The 22,755-nt window shown below is 39.6% G+C and overlaps 1 long non-coding RNA gene across 2 annotated transcripts in view; it reads left to right on the forward strand.

The window, feature by feature from the left end:
* LOC103279390 (uncharacterized) overlaps window positions 1-5,658 on the forward strand; it is a 106,830-nt gene extending 101,172 nt beyond the window's left edge. Inside the window, exons 4-5 of one of the 2 annotated variants that reach the window (XR_010005157.1) lie at window positions 3,227-3,499; window positions 5,399-5,658. This is a non-coding gene — a long non-coding RNA (uncharacterized LOC103279390). Of the gene's footprint in view, window positions 1-3,226 lie in introns of both variants that reach the window. The other variant, XR_506747.3, reaches the window with a different exon arrangement.
* The last annotated feature ends 17,097 nt before the right edge of the window (window positions 5,659-22,755 follow it).

The following is a 22,755-nucleotide window of genomic DNA, read 5'->3' on the forward strand; positions in this document are numbered from 1 at the left end:
GAAAATTGAGAAAACCATAGTGTTCTTTCAGCAGGCACCAGCCAATTCCTCCGCAATGCCAGAAATACCGCTTAATCATGTCTCATGAGAAAATTTTAACGATTTCCGTTATGTTGGCAGCCACCTCTTCACAAAAGTCAACATCAACACTGATATACAACACTGTCTGAGGTCTATGAGTGCAGCATTTTTCTGAATGAAGAGAGTTGTTTGAAGATAGGGACATTCGTAGGGATACTGAGATGTTTGTTTATAAAGCTATTGTCCTCCCAATTCTGTTATACGCCTGAGAAAAGTGGACTGTCAATTCACTACTGGCATAGGTGGGCCTAAGGATCATCCCCCTTCTCTCCCTGCCCCACATTTAGCCCTTAACAATAGAGACAAAGCCTTCCTAGTGATTGAAAATGAAACTATGGTACTTTGGAGGGGGAATTCTGGATACAGAATGCTCAACGTGTACCTCTTCTTAATAGCTAGCACACTTTCTGATGCAATGAACTCTATGGCAATGAATGCTTATGACCAGTTACATTTGGTTTACTAGATATGTCTCTCCTGGATTAAGTCAGATAACCTCTTGAACATAATATTGCATTACTCTTTACATAGAGCTACCCTTGATTATTGTTCTGACTTGACAATCTTTTCATTTGGGTATTATCTGGTTTTTTTTTTTTTTAAAAAAAATCCTAATTTCTGAAACATGTCTTTTTAAATAAGCTGCTGACCTAGTAGCAGCACATTGGATTCGCTAACTTAAATTGTTAGTGTTTGTTAGTGAAAACCTATAGACTTAATAACAGCTACCTACATGTTGATTCACTATTTAACAATTGATTCAATGGGTTTGTTCTGTATGGGACTGACTGATTGTGTTCACACTGTGTAAAATTCATACATACTGAAGGTTCACATTCTATAATAGTGTTACTATGATATGGATGGAATAGTGGTAGGCTGACCCATGATCACAATAAAAATCATCTTTTATAATGTTCTAAATTATGGTTGAATGCAGTTAATACAAAGTGGACCAATGTTTTCATTTAAATTAAAAAGCTCTAGAAAAATATGCTAAAGTATAAAGACAGTGCACCATATTGCCTCCAGGTATCCAAAGCTGATTCTGCTCTGAAATAATTCAAGCAATCGTGAGCAATGGCAACTTGTTAACCTTTGAAGAATACTTCTTACTCATTACCCTTGGAATCATAGATTACTGTGTCGCTGGGCTGTTCTCTGTGGAGCAATAATGTGTTCTTGCCTGACACATCACATCTGTACACAATGGCTGTTATTTTCATCTTTGCAAAGGACAATCTTTCATTTTAACTTTTAAACCTTTCACATTAACATTTCACAAATAAAACCATTTATTTTTGTACTGCAGGTGGGAAGGGCTGGAGACTAAACTACTGTTTTGCAGGGTACACTTTTTACAAATGAAAAGGTCTACCACAATCTTTCTCAGAAACAAATAACTGCCTTTGCTGTTCACATTTATTTATTTATATTCTTTGCACATTATAACTGAGTGGGCATGGGAAAAAGCATAGACTCCCCCCCCCCCTCCAACTTCACACAACAACCCTGTGATTACGGCCATGAAGGCATTCAACAACTTCCTGTCAGCTGTCGCCACCCCAGCTCCTTCAAGATCAAGCCAGTCACTTCAATGATACCATCCATCCATCTTGCCCTTGGTCGATCCCTCTTCTATTTTCTTTCCATTTTCCTCAGCATCCTTATCTTCTCTAAGCTTTCCTGTCTTCTCATGATGTGGCCAAAGTTTTTCATCTTTACCTCTAATATCATTCCCTCCAGTGAGCAGCCGGGCATTATTTCCTGGAGTATGGACTGGTTTGATCTTCTTGGGGTCCAAGGCACTCTTAGAATTTTCCTCCAACACCACAGTTCAAAAGCATCTATCTTCCTTTGTTCAACCTTGCTTATGGTCCAGCTCTCACATCCATAGGTTACTATGGGGAATACCATTGTGTTAACTATGCGGACCTTCATTGCCAGTGTGATGTCTCTACTCTTCACTATGTTATCGAGATTGGTCATTGCTCTCCTCCAAGAAGTAAACATCTTCTGATTTCCTCACTGCAGTCCGTGTCTGCAGTCATCTTCACACCTAGAAATACAAGATCTGCCACTGCCTCCACGTTTTCTCTCTCTGTTTGCCAGTTATCAATCAGTCTGGTTGCCATAATCTTGTTTTTTTATGTTTAACTGCAGCCCAGCTTTTGCACTTTCTTCTTTCACCTTGGTTATAAGGCTCTTCAGCTTCTCCTCACTTTCAGCTATCAAAGTGGTATCATCTGCATATCTAATGTTTCTTCCAGCAATGTTAACTCCAGCCTTGGATTCATCAAGCCCCACACGTCGCATGATGTGTTCTGCGTACAAGTTGAATAGGTAGGGTGAAAGTATACAGTTCTGCCGTACTCTTTTCCCAATCTTGAACCAATCTGTTGTTCTGTGGTTTGTTCTTACATGGAACACGGTTTGTGGCTACTTGGTCTTTATACAGATTTCTCAGGAGACAGACAAAGTGACTTGGTATCCCCATACCACCAAGCACATGCCACAGTTTATTATGATCCACATAGTTGAAGGCTTTAGAATAGTCAATAAAGCAGAAATAGATGTTTTTTTTTCCTGAAACTCCCTACCTTCCTCCATTATCCAGCGAATATTGGCAATTTGGTCTCTCATTCATCTGCCTTTTCTAAATCCAGCTTGTATATCTGTCATGTGTGATGAGATAACTTGACTTTATTGAAAGTCAACTAACAATAACATGAAGGACAAAGAAACACTAATTGGCAGGAGGGGGTGGAAATTACATCTTCTTAGAATTTCAGATGGAGCTGGGGAAAATGGGAGAAAATGGGGGAAATTCTCTTGTTGTGTGTGGAATCATCTTCTTTATGTAGGATTCCATCTTTAAAGAAGATAAAAAATTACTTTTCAGTCTGTGTAGAATCATATCAAACCTTCTGCCACACAAGGACATAGAATCAAAGCACCCTCAATAGTTGGTTATCCAGCCTCTGCTTCAAAATCTCCAGGAAAGAAGACTCCATGACACTCTGACATGGCATATTCTACTGCTGAAATACTCTTACTGTCAGAAGGTTCTTCCTAATGTTTATGTGGAATCTGTTTTTCTGCAATTTGAATCCTTTTCACTGTGTTGTACGACCTTATCACACAGGCCAAATGAAGCTTCTTGCTTCACCAGACTTCACAGAGAAAAGAGAGGGCAGCAGAGTGAATCCATCACCCCCCCTTTCAGCAACGCTTTCTCCATCACACATGGGAAGCAACACCCTTCTGAGGAGGATCCATGCTGGAGCCAGCACAACACAGGAAACCTCCCATGTTGTTAGGACAGGGCCTCCACCGGAAGCAACACAATGCCATGTGATGATCAGTGTGGTGCTCCATCGCGAAAACAGGCTGGAAGTATCCTAGAACGTTTAATTTGGTGAGTGTGATGAGGTGACTAGTCTCCAGAACAACAGAACACAACCTTATATCCTCCTCAATGTGATATCCTTTCAAATTTTAAAACATGTTCTCTCTCTATCTTCTTTATATTTAGTTTTTATGTGCTGATCTCAGTTTAGGTTTTCTAATTATATTATTAAATTTCATGTCTTTTATTTTCTGATTTCCCACCCATTCTTCCTTCTTTGACTTGAATTGACAGCTCAAATTATGTTTGTTGTTTACTTAGTTGGTTTATTTTTCTGTCTATACTATGTGTATGTGCAAGAATTGCAAATGCACATTACACCTTAGTGCACAAGAACACACATGTATCGCAAATTACCATTGTGCAGAAAAGCAACATAAAAGTTAACAAGTATTTAAAAATTGTTGGCTAGAATATAATCCCATGAACCAAGCTGCTGCAGATTTGAAGAAATCCCACCCCTGAAGTAGCCACTATGTTTCCTGGTTTTATTCACTTAATGAGAAAACAAAAATGCAAGTCAACAAAAGACATAAAATATAGTGTAAGAATTTCAACTCCAATTCAGATATTAATCAGATCAGAATTGCTTTGAAATGAATTGGACCTCAATCTGAATGACTAATCTGGATCCCTCTAGAATCGGTAGGATAGTTTTATGCAGTTCTAAAATAGAAACAGAGCATTGAACTTCTGGTGCTATCAAGTAAACAAAATCATCTGCAAAAAATGACATACACAAAATCAAACATGTTGTTTTCAGAGGACAACACTCTTTTCTTTTTGCACGAGGGTGCTTTCCAGTGAAAGGACTGCATAATGAGATAAGACTACATGTGACAGAGACAAGAGCCATGGGATTATATTGTTCCCTGTGATGCTTTGAATTCAAACCAGTATCCCAAGAGACAAAAATGTTACAGTTTTAGCTAAGCAATTACAACAAGAGATTTCATATGGTTCTGTGATTCAGAGGCCTCAGTACAAAATGATACAACAATTTTAATTTTCTCCAGCTGGCTGTCCTACTCAAATGTTTTATGACATTCCCGTTTTTTCAGTCTAACCAAAGGAAAGCTTCATATTCATTTTGATAAAATATTATCCTGTGAATTTTAAGATGCTCAGAGTCTGAAAAGGCTTTTTAAATATTGGTATCAGTCAGGCTAGTAATACAGATATTTTACTGTTTTCCTGATGTTGCTATAGCTTTAGTATCGTAAAAGAAGAGTAACTGCTATCATTCACTTCCATTTCCTTCTCATCTCCTAATCATTCCCAACTTCTTTCTGCTGTCTGATTCACAACTGATGCCACTCACAAATGACCTAATAATGTCTATTCTCGAGATCCTGACTGTCTCTCATACAGAACTAAGCCAACTCCCCCTAAATGGAGGTCACTTTTATTCTTGTACCCTATTTGCCTAGAAAGTGTATTAAGCAGAACTTTTTAGACATCCCTTTTCTAGAGGCAGGTTATTGTAGAGATCCAAAATGTGGGAAACAAATAAAAATTTATATTCTCTTTATCTATATATGTCTTTTATGTTTGCATAGGTGTGTGTGAATATGAATATATTATTTGTGTTTTATGTACATAGATGACAGAGATGCAGATGGAAAAGTAGCTACACTAACTACATGAGCCTATTACAGGACTTGTTCTCTTTTTTTTTTACCATAAATTATAATTAATCAATTATGGGGGAAATATAGATCATAGAATTATAAAATCATAGATTTAGAAGAGACAACATGGGTCATCTAAGCTGGAAAAGCACAATTAAAGCATCCCTGACTGATCAATATGTAGTGTTCACGATTTTCATTCCAACATAGTGTTTCCTTTGCCAATATGCTTTGAATTCTTGAATAATGTTTCCCTGTATACTTCTGTTTTTCACAGCGATATAACATCACACCAGAAAATATTTGCCCATTTTCAAATGACATCCCAAAAATAATGCTTCAAATTATGGTCTGCTTAATGAATTGTACTCCAGATGTTGTTGGGCTACAGCTTTTAGCTTGTTTCACCACTGGAGCTTCTCAGAGATGGCACCTCCATTATGGAAGTGTAATTCTTTGTACATGTGTAGAAGACTGGATAAAATAAACATAACAGTCTTGGTTTGGATTACTTCAATAAATATTGCTTGGTTCCATTCCATGTTTTCAAATAATTATTGTAGAATAAATTAGATTGTTGGCATTCATTTGCAAGTACTTGATCTTTTCATTAATGTTTAAACCAGATTTATCTGTTTTTTCCATCTTTGCTACATTCTTAGTATGTATCAGTATTTTGCTCTGTTCATTCTAAAACCTGTGCTATCTCCATATATTGTTAAGATCTTATTTAGTGTCTGAACACTCTCCATTGGTTCCTATTTTTAAAAAACCCACAAAACCACCAACAAATGCCTGTATAATGGCTGTGTCTTCTCTTATGAATCTATTCTACTAAACCAGCATTTGATGAGGATTTGGAGTTCCTTCTTGAACAAATAAAAGAGGAGTTTTGAGCAAAATGTCATGATCATCATCATCATCATCATCATCATCATCATCATCATCATCATCATCATCATCATCAATTATTTCTAGACTGCCCTTTGTCCCAAAAAGATTTAGGGCAGTTTACATACATATAAAAAGGCAAATATTCAATGCCATAATTAAATCACTCAATATCAACAGATGATAAATGAGCCTCAATAATATTTACAACCCCCCCCCCCCCCGGGGAGGTTGAACATAACCTTTGTTTCATATATTCCAGTTACCATGTCATCAGTGGCTGAATTAAGAATTCTGTATGTCTCCTTTCCAATGAAGCATTCTTCTGCTTACTTACAATTATGAAAATTGGTTAGTTTCAGAGGCATTAACAATATCACTGCATTTTAACATGACCACTTGATGACAACTGAACAGCACAATGCAGTAATGTGAAACCTTCCCTGCCCTCTAAAAAAAAGCCCTGAAAAATATGTTTTAAATACTTCTGAGAAATGACATTTTTGTCTATTTAAGTTAATAAAGTTAATAGCCCACTTGGGAATTTAAAAAATGGATGAGACTAGCCTTTTGCCTGTCAGCTGTATACCATTCCTTGGAGTGCATGGTATTACTTGGACTATAAACAATTTAGTAGAAACCTCTAGCTAAGCTTCCAATTTATTCTGCTCATTCTCTGGTTACAACCAACAATTTTCTTTAATAAGTGACCAAAACCATGAAAGTATTTCTCAGGATAAAAGTATAAAATAACTTGACTTGAGTTGTCCAGAAAATACATCTTGCAATTTAAGGGTCCAAGTTGATGATGGGGGGGGGGGGGGGGGAGAGACTCAATTTCCGTTGTTTTGTTAGATGGAAATGACTAAATGTAGTGTAAAGAAGCTGGAGTTTGTGTCGTTTGAAAATAGGAAACAGTGCATGTGTGTGTGTCTGTGCCTGTTTGTCTGTCTTTCATTACATTTCTACTTTTCGTTGGAATGATAAAAGCTCTAGGACTCAGTATATCTAAGAGAAAATTTCTATTTCCAAGAATGTGCGTGTGAGTGTATGACTACAACTGCAGAAATGCGGAAGAACTAAAAAACACAGAACTAACCTAACCCTATATCCAATCAGTCCATCATCCAGGAAATAATGCCCAACTGCTCACTGGAGGGAAGGATTTTGGAGGCAAAGTTGAAATATTTTGGCCACATTATGAGAAGACAGGAAAGTTTGGAAAAGATCATGATGCTGGGGAAAATAGAAAGAAAAAGGCCGACCAAGGGCAAGATGGATGGATGGTATGCTTGAAGTTACTGGCATGAACTTGAAGGAACTGGGGGCGGTGACGGATGACAGGGAGCTCTGGCGCAGATTGGTCCATGCAGTCACAAAGAGTCGGAAACGACTGACCGAATAAAGAAAAAGATATGCCTGCCTTCAGAGTTGATATTCTGTTGTGGAAAATAAGCCAAGGTCTTGCACACATGAATAGCTTTACTTTACATGTTATTAAGAACTCAGTGATATGCTAGAACCAGCGATTACAGGATAAATACACCAGGCCTTTTCTGTTGGTGGAGATGAGAAACAGTTATCTCCTTATCCTCTGTCCTTACTTGCAGTCTTTGAAACGGTTGGTGCGGAAGTTTATTTCACAGCAATCATGTATTGTTATGAAGCATCACAACAGATAGTGTCAAATGTTGGAGATTTTCTTAGTTGCTCTGCTCTTTCACTTAGCCTGCTTACCTGCCTATGCCAACTAATGCTGCTTGGTAACCACCAATCAAGCTCCCTCTTCGTGAAATACGTATCATAGAATCATAAAGTTGGAAGAGAACACAAAGGCCAACCAGCCCAAAACTGTGCCACACAGGAGGACACAACTAAAATATTCCAGCCACTATTTAAAAATCTCAAGAGGGGATTACCATACCCCGAGGCAGCATATTTCATGGTCAAACAGCTCTTACTGTCGGGATGTGCTTCCTAATGTTAAGGAGAAATCATCTCTTTTCCTATAGTTTCAATCCACTGCTCTGTCTCTGGAGCAATTGAAAATAGGTTTGATCCCTCCTCAGCATCCTTTCAAATATTCAAGCAAGGCTATCATTATTTCTCATTTGTAAGCTGAACCTACCCAGCTCCCTAAGCTCTTCAAGCTGCTTCTCACAGGGCTTGATTTCCAGACCTTTTACCATTTGAGTCACGCTTCTCGCAGGACATGTACCAGCTTGTCAATATATTTCCTGAACTGTGCTGACCAGAACTGCTCACAGTATTCCAGGTGAGGTCTAACCAAAGCAAAATATGATTGTTCTATACTTCCTTCAATCTAAACTATATACTCTTAACGATGCAGGCTAGAATCACATTGGCTTTTTTTTTTTTTGAGCCAAGGTAACAGCAGCAATAGTAATAGATCAAGAGAATTAATAACCAGATCTCGCCCAGAATCATGGGTCAGATTCTGGGCACCATATAGACATGGAAAACTAGGATATATAAAAGGCAAGGAAGATTTTAAAAAGTCCGGAAACCTTAGGACTTCATCACATGTTAGACCCCTTCACACGCACACATGTTTCCACACACTTATGAAACAGTGAATAGAAAAAGTAGCACAAATCCTTCATATGATACAAAAAGACCTCCATCTGTCATCTATGCTGTTTCATCTGTGGAGTATTTCAGAAGTGTGGGGAAATGGGGGGGGGGCAGGGGTTGAGCCAGGGAGAAATCATCTTCTGAGCTCTCAATGCACATGGGAATAGGAGAAAGTGGAATGAAATCTTTAAGAATTATGCCTTGTGTCTCGTTGAGAGTAAAGGGTTTGTGAAGGATAGTAAATTGACCCATAGAAGTTGTGTCTATCTTACGAATGATGCCTTTTTTCTCCTTGAGAGTAAGAGGCTTGAGAGGGAAAGTAAAGGAGCCCATAGTAGTGATGTCTGTCTTAAGAATTATGCATTATTAACATTTTAAAGCATACTGAAAAAGTGCACGGTTCCCTTAATTTAGGAGGTCATCACACTACCTTTTAACATGAGCTACAGCTTCTTCAACTTTGAGTTAAATCGGATACTGCATGATGTCATGATGTATTAGCAAAGCATAAATGGGCAGTAGTTTTAGAAAATGGTTGGTACCCATCCAGAGGCAGTTTAATCGTGAGGCGAACTAGGCCCTTGCCTGTGGTGCCATTCTGTAGGGGGTGCAGTTGAGGTGCTCCCGGGTGCACATGCATGCATGCAGTGTGTGCGCACCCCCCCTCCTCTTGGATTCAGTCTGGGCCCGCTCGGTAGGCCGAAGCTGAGCGGGCCAAGGCCAAAGCCGAAGGGAGGTGGGGTTCGCACGCATGCGCACGCACCTGGACATGCACCCCCGCCTCCTCTTGGCTTCGATCTGTGCCCGCTTGGCAGGCCGAAGCCGAGCGGGCCCAGACTGAAGCCGAGAGGATCCAGGGGGTGCATGTATATGCACGCATGCGTGCGCACCCGGGCACACCCCCACCTCCTCTCGGCTTTGGTCTGGGCCCACTCGCCTTCGGGGCCTATGGCTGCCTCCGGGGCCTGCCTGGCCTTTAGGGCCAGGCCCACACCTATGGCAGACACCCTCAGAAGTTGTGAGGTCTGTTGGAAGCTAGGTAAGTGGGGTTTATATATCTGTGGAAAGTCCAGGGTGGGAGAAAGAGCTCCTGTCTGTTTGAGGCTAGTGTGAATGTTGCAATTGACCAGCTTGATTAGCATTTAATGGCCTTGCAGATTCAAAGCCTAGCTGCTTCCTCCCTGGAGGCATCCTTGGTTGAGAGGTGTTAGCTGGCCCTGATTGTTTCCTGTTTGGAATTCCCCTGTTTTCAGAGTGTTGTTCTTTATTTAGGCTTTTCCTTAATCCCGCCTTATTATCCATCATTTTCACTTATCCAATGCTTTTATTTTTCAGTGATTGGTTGGGGGGGGGGGTTGAATTTTCTGTTCGCCTACACTTGAAAATTACCTTGGGCTGGCCCTGTACCCATCTTTGGCTTCTGAACCATTCCATCAAGGTTTAACACTTGTGTAATGATTCCAAAGTGGCTCTGACACTGGGGTTGGAGGATGGGACATCCATTGTGAGCTGACCTTTTTACCCTGCAAGCCACAAAAGGGCAAAATAACCCTTTCTCCCTTAATTGTCAAATCTAAAAGACAAAACTGAACCTTTTCTCTACACTGTAGAATTCATTCAACCTATTAAATTGCCATGGCTCAATGTTAAGGGAACTTGGGAGTCATAATTTGGTGAGGCATCAGCATTATTTAGCAGAGAAGGCTAAAGACCTTGAGAAACTGCAGCATCCAGGATTCCATAGCATTGAGCTGTGGCAATTAAAAGGATGTCAAACTGCAAATCCCTTTGACATCTGAATGAAGTTCTGATTCCAATTTTGTCTTTGCAGCTGAGGATAGGAGAAATGTTTAATTTTTATTCTGTGGCCAAAAGAGATGTCACATCTGACCCGCCCTAATTCCCATGCCTTTCCCCAATTATTTTTCATTGTACGTCACAGTTGAAAGCACATTCAAAACGTTATTGCGCATAACAAGAATGGCTAGGCAGGCATCCTCTCATTTCAGTCAGGATAGTTTTATCATAGATTTATCATGGGAGAACCCATTTTAGGAGACATGTGTGATCATGCCCTCAATTGGATCCATATTCAGTTGGAATATACTGATTCAGATATAATCTAATTTGACTGGGATCCAGACTTGAGAATTTGAAACATGGATTACCTGCTCTCCTTTTGGCATTTATTGGGAAGCCAAAACAAATATCACTTATTATTATTTTAAACATCTGCATGGTATTACATACGTAATACATTAAATATGTGATTAACCCGAACAAATTGCAAGCCATGCTGTGGCACAGGCTGGTTAGCAGCCAGCTGCAACAAATCACTTTGACCAAGAGGTCATGAGTTCGAGGTCGGCCCGTGCCTGTGTCTGCCTCTGTCTCTGTTCTATGTTATGGTATTGAATGCTTGCCTTATATGTGTGCAGTGTGATCCGCCCTAAGTCCCCTTCGTGTGAGAAGAGCGGAATATAAATACTGTAAATAAATAAATAAATAAATTCAGGGTTTTGAAAAATGATGAACACTACCAGCCTAGGAGAGAACTATAGGGCATCCCACTAATCATTGTTCTTCAGGATGAAAGGGACCACCGGTGAGCACTCTGGATTGGGTTCATTAGCCAGATACAAATCCAATGATACATAGTGCTGTCTAGTCCACATTTTCTAATTTATTGTGGTTGTCAGGTTTTCTTGTCTGATAATATGGAGAAATGGCCACAGTGCTGTGCAGATATTGGGGAGTGGGACACGTGGATAGGTCAATTTGTACATGCTTGGGATGATTTCAGCCCTTGGCAGAGCCAGGTAACGCATGCTTGTGGTGGTTATATTTTTCTTATACTGCCCCACTTCCCTTGAATGAAAGAACATAAATGTTTCAGTTTTTGAAATGAAGAATTACTATGCATGAGGTCTATCATGTTAGTACCTCCTTCTTTCCTCTACACCAGATATCCATACAAGAAGAAAATGATCACAGTTTAATGGAAATCAGACTTGTGCCTCCCCAGCCTCGAGCCCCTGAGCTTTATGGGCTGTTTGCCCAGTGCCAAATGTAAGATTGTCACACACACAATTTTCAGCCAGAATAAATGAAAGGGTATCAGTTTTATATCAACAAGTGCACATACAGGGTGGCCCTTAGCTATAACATAATCTGAAATATTAAGGGGATGAGAAATAATAAGTAGACGGCCACCTATAAATGAGTTCCTTCACTCTTTTATGTTATGTCCTTCTGTTCATTCACAGCAGACAATACAATGAAAGTTAATGCTCTTTTTCCCCTTTCCTAAAGAGAAGCTGGTAGGTAAATTTATCTGCAAATGCCAGATATGGCTGTGCTACCTAAGAGATCATACTTTAGGTTAATGGACATTATGTTGCATTGGCACATGCTTGGGAGAGATTAAGAACTTCAGCATCAAGGGCCAGCAATCTGTAGCCAATTTTAAAATTGGCAAACTGGGAATGGGATATTTGAAATTTATTTTGCTGTAACAAGCAGCCTACTCTTCGGTCTGGAATTTTGTGTTTTACATTCCCTTTATTCAACAGCATACTTAAGGGATGTAATGAATAATTTTAACAGGCAGTGCTTTTTTATACATATAAGGTTAGGGGGCTTCTGAATCAAATTTTTTGAAGGGGGAAAGAGATTCCTCTACCAATCTATGGTGAGTCGTCTTCTCTGCTCTGTTCAACGTATGAAGTGTGGAGAAAAAGAATGAAATGGGTGAGGTTATAATTGAATAACTTGTGACTGACCAGTTTGATTTTAGGTAAACTCTAATGATTGAGAAAATATGCACAAAAGCAGAGTCTGGTTAAACATTCACCAATTAGCTTGACAAATAATCTATGGTGATGCTGGCAACTGTGATCTGTAAGCATACCTTGGAAGTACCCTATATGCATATGTATAAGTCTAGAAATTTTAGTCAAAAAATCAGCTCTATTTGACTACTGTACCTTAACTCTTGTCAAAAAAGGAGCCACACAGTTTTCTGAGTAGAGTGGCAAAAGACAGATTTTAGTCTATCCTTAAAAAAGGTTAAGGTAAAGGTTTTCCCCTGACATTAAGTCCAGTCATGTCTGACTCTGGGGGTTGGTGCTCATCTCCATTTCTAAGCCGAAGAGCTGGCATTGTCCGTAGACCCCTCCAAGGTCATGTGGCTGGCATGACTGCATGGAGCGCCGTTACCTTCCCACCGGAGTGGTACCTATTGATCTACTCACATTGGCATGTTTTCGAACTGCTAGGTTGGCAGAAGCTGGAGCTAACAGCGGGCGTTCACTCCATTCCTGGGATTTGAACCTGCAATCTTTCAGTCTGCAAGTTCAGCAGCTCAGTGCTTTAATACACTTCGCCACTGAGGCTCCTTAGTATATCCTTGGAAAACATTATAAAGCACTGACTTCTTCTATGCGAGAGCATAGTCCTGCCACTGCTTCTGGTCTTTTGAATGCCTGGGTGCAGGAATGGTGGTGTCAAATAGTATTAATTTTACAATGTAGATTAGGGTTGTGTGTAGATCTATTTTTCAAAATGGTCTCCAACTGTTCCGGCACTTTTGGGTCATTCAGCCAGCTGTAACGGCACAGACTCTGCCACCATTATTTTTCCGGCCTCAACATATCACATGGCTGTCAAAAATGATTGCTTTCCATTTGTTTTGGCTACACAGAGAGGCAACTACAGGCATCTTTTAGCCAAGCTGGGCTTCCATTTTTCTGTTGCGAGCAGGCTTCTGAGAGAGACAGATCAGTGATCTAAATTCTCAGCGCCGCTTGCAGCTCTGCATGGCTTGGCTTGCTTTTTGACTCAAATAGCAGTAAATAAGCAGTTTACTTTCTACATACTTAAGAAACTGCCACCGATAGTGCCCTTCACACAAGGCAAACGTCAAACGTGGGTTAGAGGTATGTTGCCATTTCTAAAGCTGTCATAAAATGAGGAGGTAATTTATATCTTTAAGAATGGCTAATATAATGCTCCATCTGGTGGTGTGGCTCCCACTGAAATAAGGGTTTAAAAACGATGCCTCCCTTAACTCAGTTTCATTGAAAGGTTGTTGGGGGCAAAAAATCCCAGAAAGGGTGGTTTCTTAAGTCTTAAACTTTTAATCCAGGTCTTATTGAAGGATATAAGGAGAAAGGATTCCAGTTTCTTAATTCTGATGACTTTAATGGAGGTCTTATTGAAGAATATGAGGAAGGATCCCATAAAGAATGGTTTCTTAAGACCGATGCCTAACAATGATGGAAAGAGAAGCCTCATAAGTTCCATGTTGCCGTCAATGGGCTGGATCGAAAAACAGATTTTTTTTCTGACAGGATTCGGGAGGCTCCACCAAAATCTGGATAATAAAAATAGAATGGGCTTTAACCGAATTGCACACCCCTAGTGTAGATGCACCCAAAGGTGCCAGAATATGGAAAATTCAGTGCACAAAAACTATATCCTACCACTTTTCTAGTGACTTATAGCTCACCAAGTTTATAGTTGGCATAAAATTTGAGACTCAAGTCTTCCAAGTGTGTATCAACACTGTAGAATTAATGCTGTATGACACCACTTGCTATGGCTCAATGCTATGGAATCCTGGGATTTGGATTTTGGTGATGCGCCAGAACTCTTTAGCAGAGAAGGCTAAAGACCTTGTAAAATTACAGCTCCCGCGATTCCATCACATTGAGCCATGACTGTCATGGAATCGTATCTGCTGTTGTCAAGACGCCAGAAAACCTTCATGCCGTAAGTTCACAGCCAAGGTCGAGGAATGAAAAACATCTGGGGCTCTGCATGGGAAAGAGCCTGATAACATTAAACAGTTCAGACTGAAAGACCTGGAGGCTGGATGGAGGAACTTTAGGGAGTTGATGAGGTTTTGGAGGTATTGAACTGAGAACCTGCTCACATTTTCATCTTTCTTAACTATGCTGTACAATAGTAACCTAGCATTAAAGTAATTTCCAATATTTCCTTGTGAGTGATTTTAATTGATATTACGGTTCTGTGATATCACAATTGCAGTTAAAGTGGTGTCAAACTGCATTAATTCTATAATACAGATGCACCTTCAATTTACATTTTATTCAATAATAGATCAGCTTTCAAATCATAAGACTATAACACGTGGTTCCTTCATACAATGTAATTCTTCTCCTCGTATTAGCTATGGGCTTCTAGAGACTGTAGTTTGGAAAGTCTTTTTCACGCTCTGTCCTTTCCTAATATATTACACACATACACACTTCACACAGAATTCTCCTACATCTCAGTATCCTTCCTGAGATATAACAACTGTGTCTGGAGGGTTGTGCTGAAACACACACTGTTTACAGCAAAGCACACCACTGTGACATAATCCTGTAATCATCCTGGCAATATCTTGATCTCCACTCAGTTGATTGTTTTATGGGTTAAATTACATTAAGCAGCAGTAGGACTGGAACAGAAAAAAATGGTGCATAATTGATAAACACTTATAAAAACAGGCATGCTGTAACACTGTTAGGATTTCTCATTATTGCACAGAATTAGACAGTGGTATGTTAAGTAGTTCAATTTGCATCTCTAAAAATGCACAGAAAACACAATTGCCAGGTAAATATCAGTGCTAGGATACAGGATATACAGTGGGAATTTATTGTGGTTCCACTTATTACAGTGTAATGCAGGACTGGCCCAAGATGGCTGTCTGAGCTATAGAACCAAATGGTGCCAAATCCTGTTCTTCTACAAAACTAACTACCCATTGAATTTTTCTTTAGCCCTCAAATGGGGTACAGTGAATAGGCAACAGAACTAGTTGTCTTGCACTTTACTCTGAAGATTATTGAGAATTGTGTGGCTTTCATTAGATTAATCCTGGATTTGTGGGATGTGAAAGGAAGATTACATCTCACCCACCAATCTCACCTAATGTTTATGATAAATATTTATTGGAAGATTAAGCCCTTTGTGAATTAAGATATGAACTAGCCAAATCAGCACACCCTGAACAAATATGCAGAACAGAGTTTAGGATCGAACATGTGCAACGGCCATGGGAGGGAGGGAGGAAGGGGGGGGGGATGTAAACCTGTGTTACTAATGGACAATGTTTTGAATGTTTGCATAATTTTGTGTAGCACTATTTACAATAATTCTGAATATAATAAAAAAAATCTCCAGAAAAAGAACATGTGTAAAAATGGCATTACCTGGAAACAGACCAATTAACGCAGGCTGTATTATTTTTACATACACATTATCTTGCATACCTGGCATTGTCCAGGTTATTTGAAAAAGTCAATTTTTAATTGGCAGGATGGAGTTTATGGAGGACATTACATGAGTGCTGAGCATGTTATAGTCTGTCTAAATATAATGGTTTAGGTTATTGATGTTATACTCAATTCACTGATATTAGATTTAATTTGATGTTAGGTTTTTAATGCTGTATTCATATGTGGGGTCTTGTTGGGATGTTATGCCAATATCTGTATTTTTGAAGGCATTGAATGTATGCTGTTATTTGTTGGAATCCATCCTGAATCATTTTGGGGAGACAGGGAAAAATAGAAATTATTATTATTATTATTATTATTTTATTATGACACAGCAAACAAGATAGATATGCTGGATTTCATATCACAAAATCACAAGTCGAACACTTCCCAAGTGTCTAGGACTATGTGATGTATTTTCGGATGATGCACGCAGATCCCAGAGGGTGGCCTTTTGCAGTTGGCAGATCGTAATTTTGTCAATGTCTATTGTTTCCAAATGCTGGCTGAGATCTTTTGGCACGGCACCCAATGTGCCCATCACCACCGGGACCACCTGCACTGGTTTCTGCCAGAGTCTCTGAAGTTCAATCTTGAGGTCCTGATAGCGGCTGAGTTTTTCCTGTTGTTTTTCGTCAATGCGATTGTCACCTGGGATGGTAACATCAATGATCCAAACCTTTTTCTTTTCCACAACTGTGATGTCTGGTGTGTTGTGTTCCAGAACTTTGTCAGTCTGGATTCGGAAGTCCCACAGTATCTTTGCATGTTCATTTTCCAATACTTTTGAAGGTTTGTGATCCCACCAGTTCTTTGCTGCTGGAAGGTGGTACTTGAGGCATAAGTTCCAATGAATCATTTGGGCCACATAGTTGTGCCTCTGTTTGTAGTCTGTCTGTGCAATTTTCTTACAGCAGCTGAGGATATGATCAATGGTTTTGTCAGCTTCCTTGCAGAGTCTGCATTTTGGATCATCAGCTGATTTTTTGATCTTGGCCTTAATTGTGTTTGTTCTGATGGCTTGCTCCTGGGCTGCAAGGATCGGGCCTTCTGTCTCCTTCTTCAGGGTCCCATTCATGAGCCACAGCCAGGTCTTCTCCTTATCAGCTTTTCCTTCAATTTTGTCAAGGAACTTTCCATGCAATGTTTTGTTGTGCCAGCTGTCAGCTCTAGTCTGTAGTGTGGTTTTCTTGTACTGGTGTTTTGTCTGCTGTGCTTTGAGGAGTTTCTGATTTTTGACTTCACTTTGCTTTACATATTCTGCCAGGGCATGTTCTTCTTCTTTGACTGCTTGTTTTACTTGTGAGACTCCTCTGCCCCCTGATCTTCTAGGCAGATATAGCTGGTCAACATCACTGCGGGGGTGCAGTGAATGATGAATGGTCATGAGTTTTCTTGTTTTTCTGTCCAAATTGTCCAGTTCCATCTGTGTCCAGTTTATGATGCCAGCAGTATATCTTATGACAGGTATGGCCCAGGTGTTTATGGCCTTGATGGTGTTGCCTCCATTGAGCTTCCTTTTAAGAATTTTTCGGACCCTTTGTGTGTATTCTTTGCTGACCACAGTCTTCACATGTTCATGCTTGATGTTGTTCAGCTGTAATATGCCCAGATATTTATAGGCCTTTTATTATTATTATTATTTATTTATTTATTTATTTATTTTCTCCCAAATTTCTGCTCTCCAGTATACATACGCTGATTCATTGCAGCATATTTCATTGCTGATTGTGGACTTTTTTCCTGACTTTTAAAACATGTGTTTTCTGTGTGGACATTGAAGCACACATTGGGGTGTGCATTTTCTAGCCAACACCCTGCTAGTAACCATGTCATTCTGGATTTTACAACATGTGTAGATTTGGCCTGAGAGAGAGAGAGAGAGAGAGAGAGAGAGAGAGAGAGAGAGAGAGAGAGAGAGATCTGTGGACCCAGGACCAAGAACCAGATACACAACTCTTTCTGGAGGTAGTTTAAGGATTGTTGGAGTTTTTGACCACTTCATCACACAGAGGTTGGAAAGCATGCTGCCAGGATACTTCCTCGATGGAGATCACTGGACACCATAACAAGATGTAAGACAATGTGCTTAAGAAGAATGGGGGAAGCTGGGTGGCAATGCTTTCCCCCAGCTATCCACTGGATTTGCCATGGTACCTGATGAATCCCCCTGCTGCCTGGGTTTCTTCTTCCATGGTGACCCCATCAATTTTATACCCAAGGCATGCTCAAACAAGACAAGTAATCTTAGCCAAGGAATACTCAGAGCAGGGGTCCTCAAACTTTTAAAGCTGAGGGCCGGTCCACAATCCTTCAGACTGTGGAAGGGCCGAATTATCATTTGGAAGAGAAAAAAAACCCAACAAATTCCTATGCACACTGCACATGTCTTATTTGTAGTGCAAAACAACAACAATGAAAGAACAATACAATATTTAAAAATGAAAACAATCGTAACCAACATAAACCTATCAGGATTTCATTGGGAAGTGTGGGCCTGCTTCTGGCCAATGAGATAGTCAAGTTAATTAGGATTGTTGTTGTTGTGTGCCTTCAAGTCATTTCAGACTTTGGGCGAGCCTAAGTCTAAAATTATTTATTTATTCATTTACTACATATATTTATTACATTTCTATCCCGCCCTTCTCACCCCGAAGGGAACTCAGAGCAGCTGTATGTACATACAATATATTATATTATTAGCATAGCACAATATTAGCATTATATATTACTATATTGAACTATACCACTATACTGTAATATTATATGTAATATATATCATATAATTAATATTATTATATGGTATTATTAGTATTATATTGTATAACATTATAATATTATTATCAATATTATATGTATATACAATATATTATATTGTTTTAAATTATATAAAATATTATATTATATTATAAAACTGAGGGCGGGGGCCAGGTAAATGACCTTGGAGGGCCGCATCCGGCCCCCGGGCCTTAGTTTGGGGACCCCTGACTCAGAGGTTGTTGTGCTAATTCCCTCCCATGAAATATCATCTTCCATCCAGGTAATATTCAGGACTGACATTATTTAGTTTCCAAGATGAGACATGATCTAGCGCTTTTATATCTTTGGTAAGGAGCCTCCAGTGGCCAAGGGGATAAAAGCCTAGTGACTTGAAGGTTGGGTTGCTGACCTGAAAGCTGCCAGGTTCGAATCCCACCAGGGAAGAGTGCGGATGAGCTCCCTCTATCAGCTCCAGCTCCATGCGGGGACATGAGAGAAGCCTCCCACAAGGATGGTAAAAAATCAAAAAACATCCGGGCGTCCCCTGGGCAACGTCCTTGCAGATAGCCAATTCTCTCACTCCAGAAGCAACTCCGGTTGCTCCTGACACACACACAAAAAATCTTTGGTAAGAAAAAAACCCTACAATTTAACATCTATCATCTGTCTATCTAGAAACATCTACTCTAATTTTCAGTCATTTTCAACCCATAATAAGTCATAAAACAATTGTGGCAGCCACTAGGCTAAAAACATAACAAATCAAATAATATACACTTTGCCTTCCATTAATATTATTCAAACTAGATCCCATTCATCAACCCAAACCTGAAGAGACTGAGCCTCCAGTAGCCTCAATTTGCCTTGGCAGTTGCCATGTTGTGAAAGTCTGGACCAGATTTATTATTGTAAATCTGTTCACGTGTATTTGAAGTTTTTATTCTTTCTCAATGCATTTCTCTTTTGTTTTTCTTTTTTGTCTCCCTCCAATAATGAAACTGAATGAAGGATCACAAGAAAAAGCGGCAGAGGAGGAGAAACAGATAAAATGTTGCTCCCAAACAGTGTAATTACAAATGCAGTCTCGTAGGAGGAAACATGCCTGAGTTTTGATTTCACGGATGGTTGGGATTTTCCCATTTGAGGTGATGGGAACGAATGTGCTGGCATGTCCTCAAAGGTCTCTTCAGCATAACATGGACTTTGTCCCAGAATCTGCCAGAAAGTGAAGGAGAGGAAAAAAAGAGGCAGGGGAAAAATCCCCATTCACCCTTCAATTCTGTGTGCACTTCATTTTTATTTTGCACCGCTACAGGTTGTTTGCCTTGTAGTCATTGTAACATGACAGTTTATACATCAACAAAGACGGAAAGAGGCTAGGTTCAGGGAAGGATGATATATTGTCACCCAATTGTCTCTTCATCTTTTGAATGTTTCTTTTCATTTTTAAAAAACATCCAGGTTCCTCAAAGGCTTTTAATAATCTTTTTTACTATGGCAGAAAAGAACTTGATCCTCAGGTATTAAAGTCAGTCAGGGGGAAAAAACACTCTCTGTTAACTTGTATTGGATATTTATCAAAACAGATGTTTCAGAAGTTCAAGGTGGCCTATTAGGTATTTTCTGTTCATCAGTGCTTCAAAAAGTTACTTTTTAGACCATATCTCCTAAAATCCCATAGGCAATACAGTAATTTTGGCTTCTGAAGAGTTGTAGTCCAAAAAAAGTAACTTTTTAAAGCTTTGTATTCAGTTTAAGATGCACAGTAGCTCATATACATAGTTAAGAAGCACCTGTTTTTAGATGTAGGGATCTGGCTTGCAATGTTACCTGTGCTTTGTATTTATTAAAATGACAAGTATTGCACCTGAGGCTGGCTCTATACTGCACTATATTGCAGTTTCAGAATGCAGATTATTTGCATTGAACTGGATTATATTGCAGTGTAGCCTCATATAATCCAGTTCAGTGAATCTGAATCCTGCATTACATGGCTATGAAGATTCAGGCAAAGTTTGCAGAAAAGGAAAACCTGATTTTTGAGATCTGTACAAATGTCAAAGTTAAATTTGCCAAATGACAACTATGGAAGTTACAAGAATCACATCCTGTATTTCACCTATCTGCGCTTGGCATTCTTTGTCTTATTTTCACACTTCAAATAGCATTGCAAACAGTTTTTGCAATTTTTTTAATATACGATATTCTAATTTCGCTAGATGGGGAAATGGGTCAGGAATTATGCAGAGAACTGAAGCTTGCCTTCTGAGAACAGTGAAAATTTACCTGGTTCCATGTAAATGAATGGCATCAAAGTAATCACCAAGCATTGCTCATATATTTACAAATACACCTTCACAATAACAAAATAAAAGCTAAACATTTGAGGCAGATTAATACAAAGGTTCCTTTCCTAGCTTGTGAAATTACTACAGTACTTTCCCTTTCTTAGGAAAATCCTATCTTATGGAATGGGTTCCTTTTCCCTAGATGCACAAGCTTCATCTATTCCGATATTCATCGAGCAATATCCACCATATCTAGTCCCTCTTTTCCCTGCATCAGATTTTCTAGAATTGATTAGGGGTCTGCAACTGACAAAAAAATGTGCAATTTTTGGTCTCATTTTCAGCCCCCCCCCCCCCCTCCAATCCCATTTACCAGGAAATTCCCTGGAAGTTCTGGTAACATTCAATCCATTGGCGCCAATGGGGAAACTTTAGAGGCTTGCTTTTTTTCATCATTTTTAAACCTATAAGGATTGAACAAAGACACCTGCTTTGTTGGTGCCTTTACATTACTTCTGAGTCATCACAGGAATGTTTTCATACAGATGAATTTGTCATATCCTTCAATGACAGCCTTTTCACAAAAGCAAAGAAAGAGGAAAAAAAATCAAAGCAGTATTATGCTGATCGAATTTGAATGGACAATGTTGGCAACTTCTTTGTTTATATCCCATCTTCCCATTTAAAAAGGTAAAGGTTTTCCCCTGACGTTAAGTCCAGTCATGTCTGACTCTGGGGGTTGCTGCTCATCTCCATTTCTAAGCCAAAGGGCCGGTGTTGTCTGTAGACACCTCCAAGGTCATGTGGCCGGCATGACTGCATAGAGCGCTGTTACCTTCCCGTCAGAGCGGTACCTATTGATCTACTCACATTGGCATGTTTTCGAACTGCTAGGTTGGCAGAAGCTGGAGCTAACAGCGGCTTTCCATTAGCAGGTTTAAAGTTATCACAGCAATGTTTTTTTCTCTCTCCTTAAATACACCAAACTTTTTTCTTCAACATAAGCCAAAGGAATATACCTAGAGGTGTGCAATTTGGCAAAAGCCCATGGCATTTTTGGTGTCTGGTTTTCAGCAGTTGCCTGCTCCATTTTTAGGGAACTTTTCAAATTCAGGAGGGTTACTGTTTTCAGGTCAGAAAGATTTGTCCATTGGTACCCATGAGGAAAATTTAGATGCTAATTTCTCCATCATATTTAGATCTATCAGCATGAACCTCATATCACTTGTAGGATGCATTTACTTCTGCAAGCCTGCAAAGTTTCAGGACATTTCAACAACCCACTCATTTTTTGAAATTTTTAAAGTTTTACCGTAACATTTAAACCCTCCCCCCCAAAAAAAAAGTGGGTTCTGGGAATCGAAGTCCCAAGTGCACACCACAAGAGTAGAGGAGAATGGACAGTCAACCAGGCCTCTGATTGGCCGAGAAAGCAACATAAAAAACACAGAGTGAGAGAAACCTCAATACTCATCACACCATGGGAGAGAGCACAGAGGCTCCTTCAATTCCCTCCCCATGTAAAGTGCTGCTGGGAAAGTCAGTTCCTGGTGGGACCCTCTCTGGAATCCAGCAGCCGGATCTTTGAATTTCTTCAAATCCGGAATTGCCAAACAAAATCATGCACACCCCTAGATATGATATTATTTGCACTCAGATCCTTCCGAAGGGCATTTGGGCCCCATCTACAGTGCCATATAAAATTCAGATTATCTGATTTGAAATGGATTATATGGAAGTGTAGGCTCATATAATCCAGTTCAAAGCAGATTATGTAGGTTATCTGCTTTGATAATCTAGATCAGTGATTC

This window comes from Anolis carolinensis, chromosome 4 (assembly GCF_035594765.1).
Source record: "Anolis carolinensis isolate JA03-04 chromosome 4, rAnoCar3.1.pri, whole genome shotgun sequence".
Classification (NCBI taxonomy): Eukaryota; Metazoa; Chordata; class Lepidosauria; order Squamata; family Dactyloidae; genus Anolis; species Anolis carolinensis.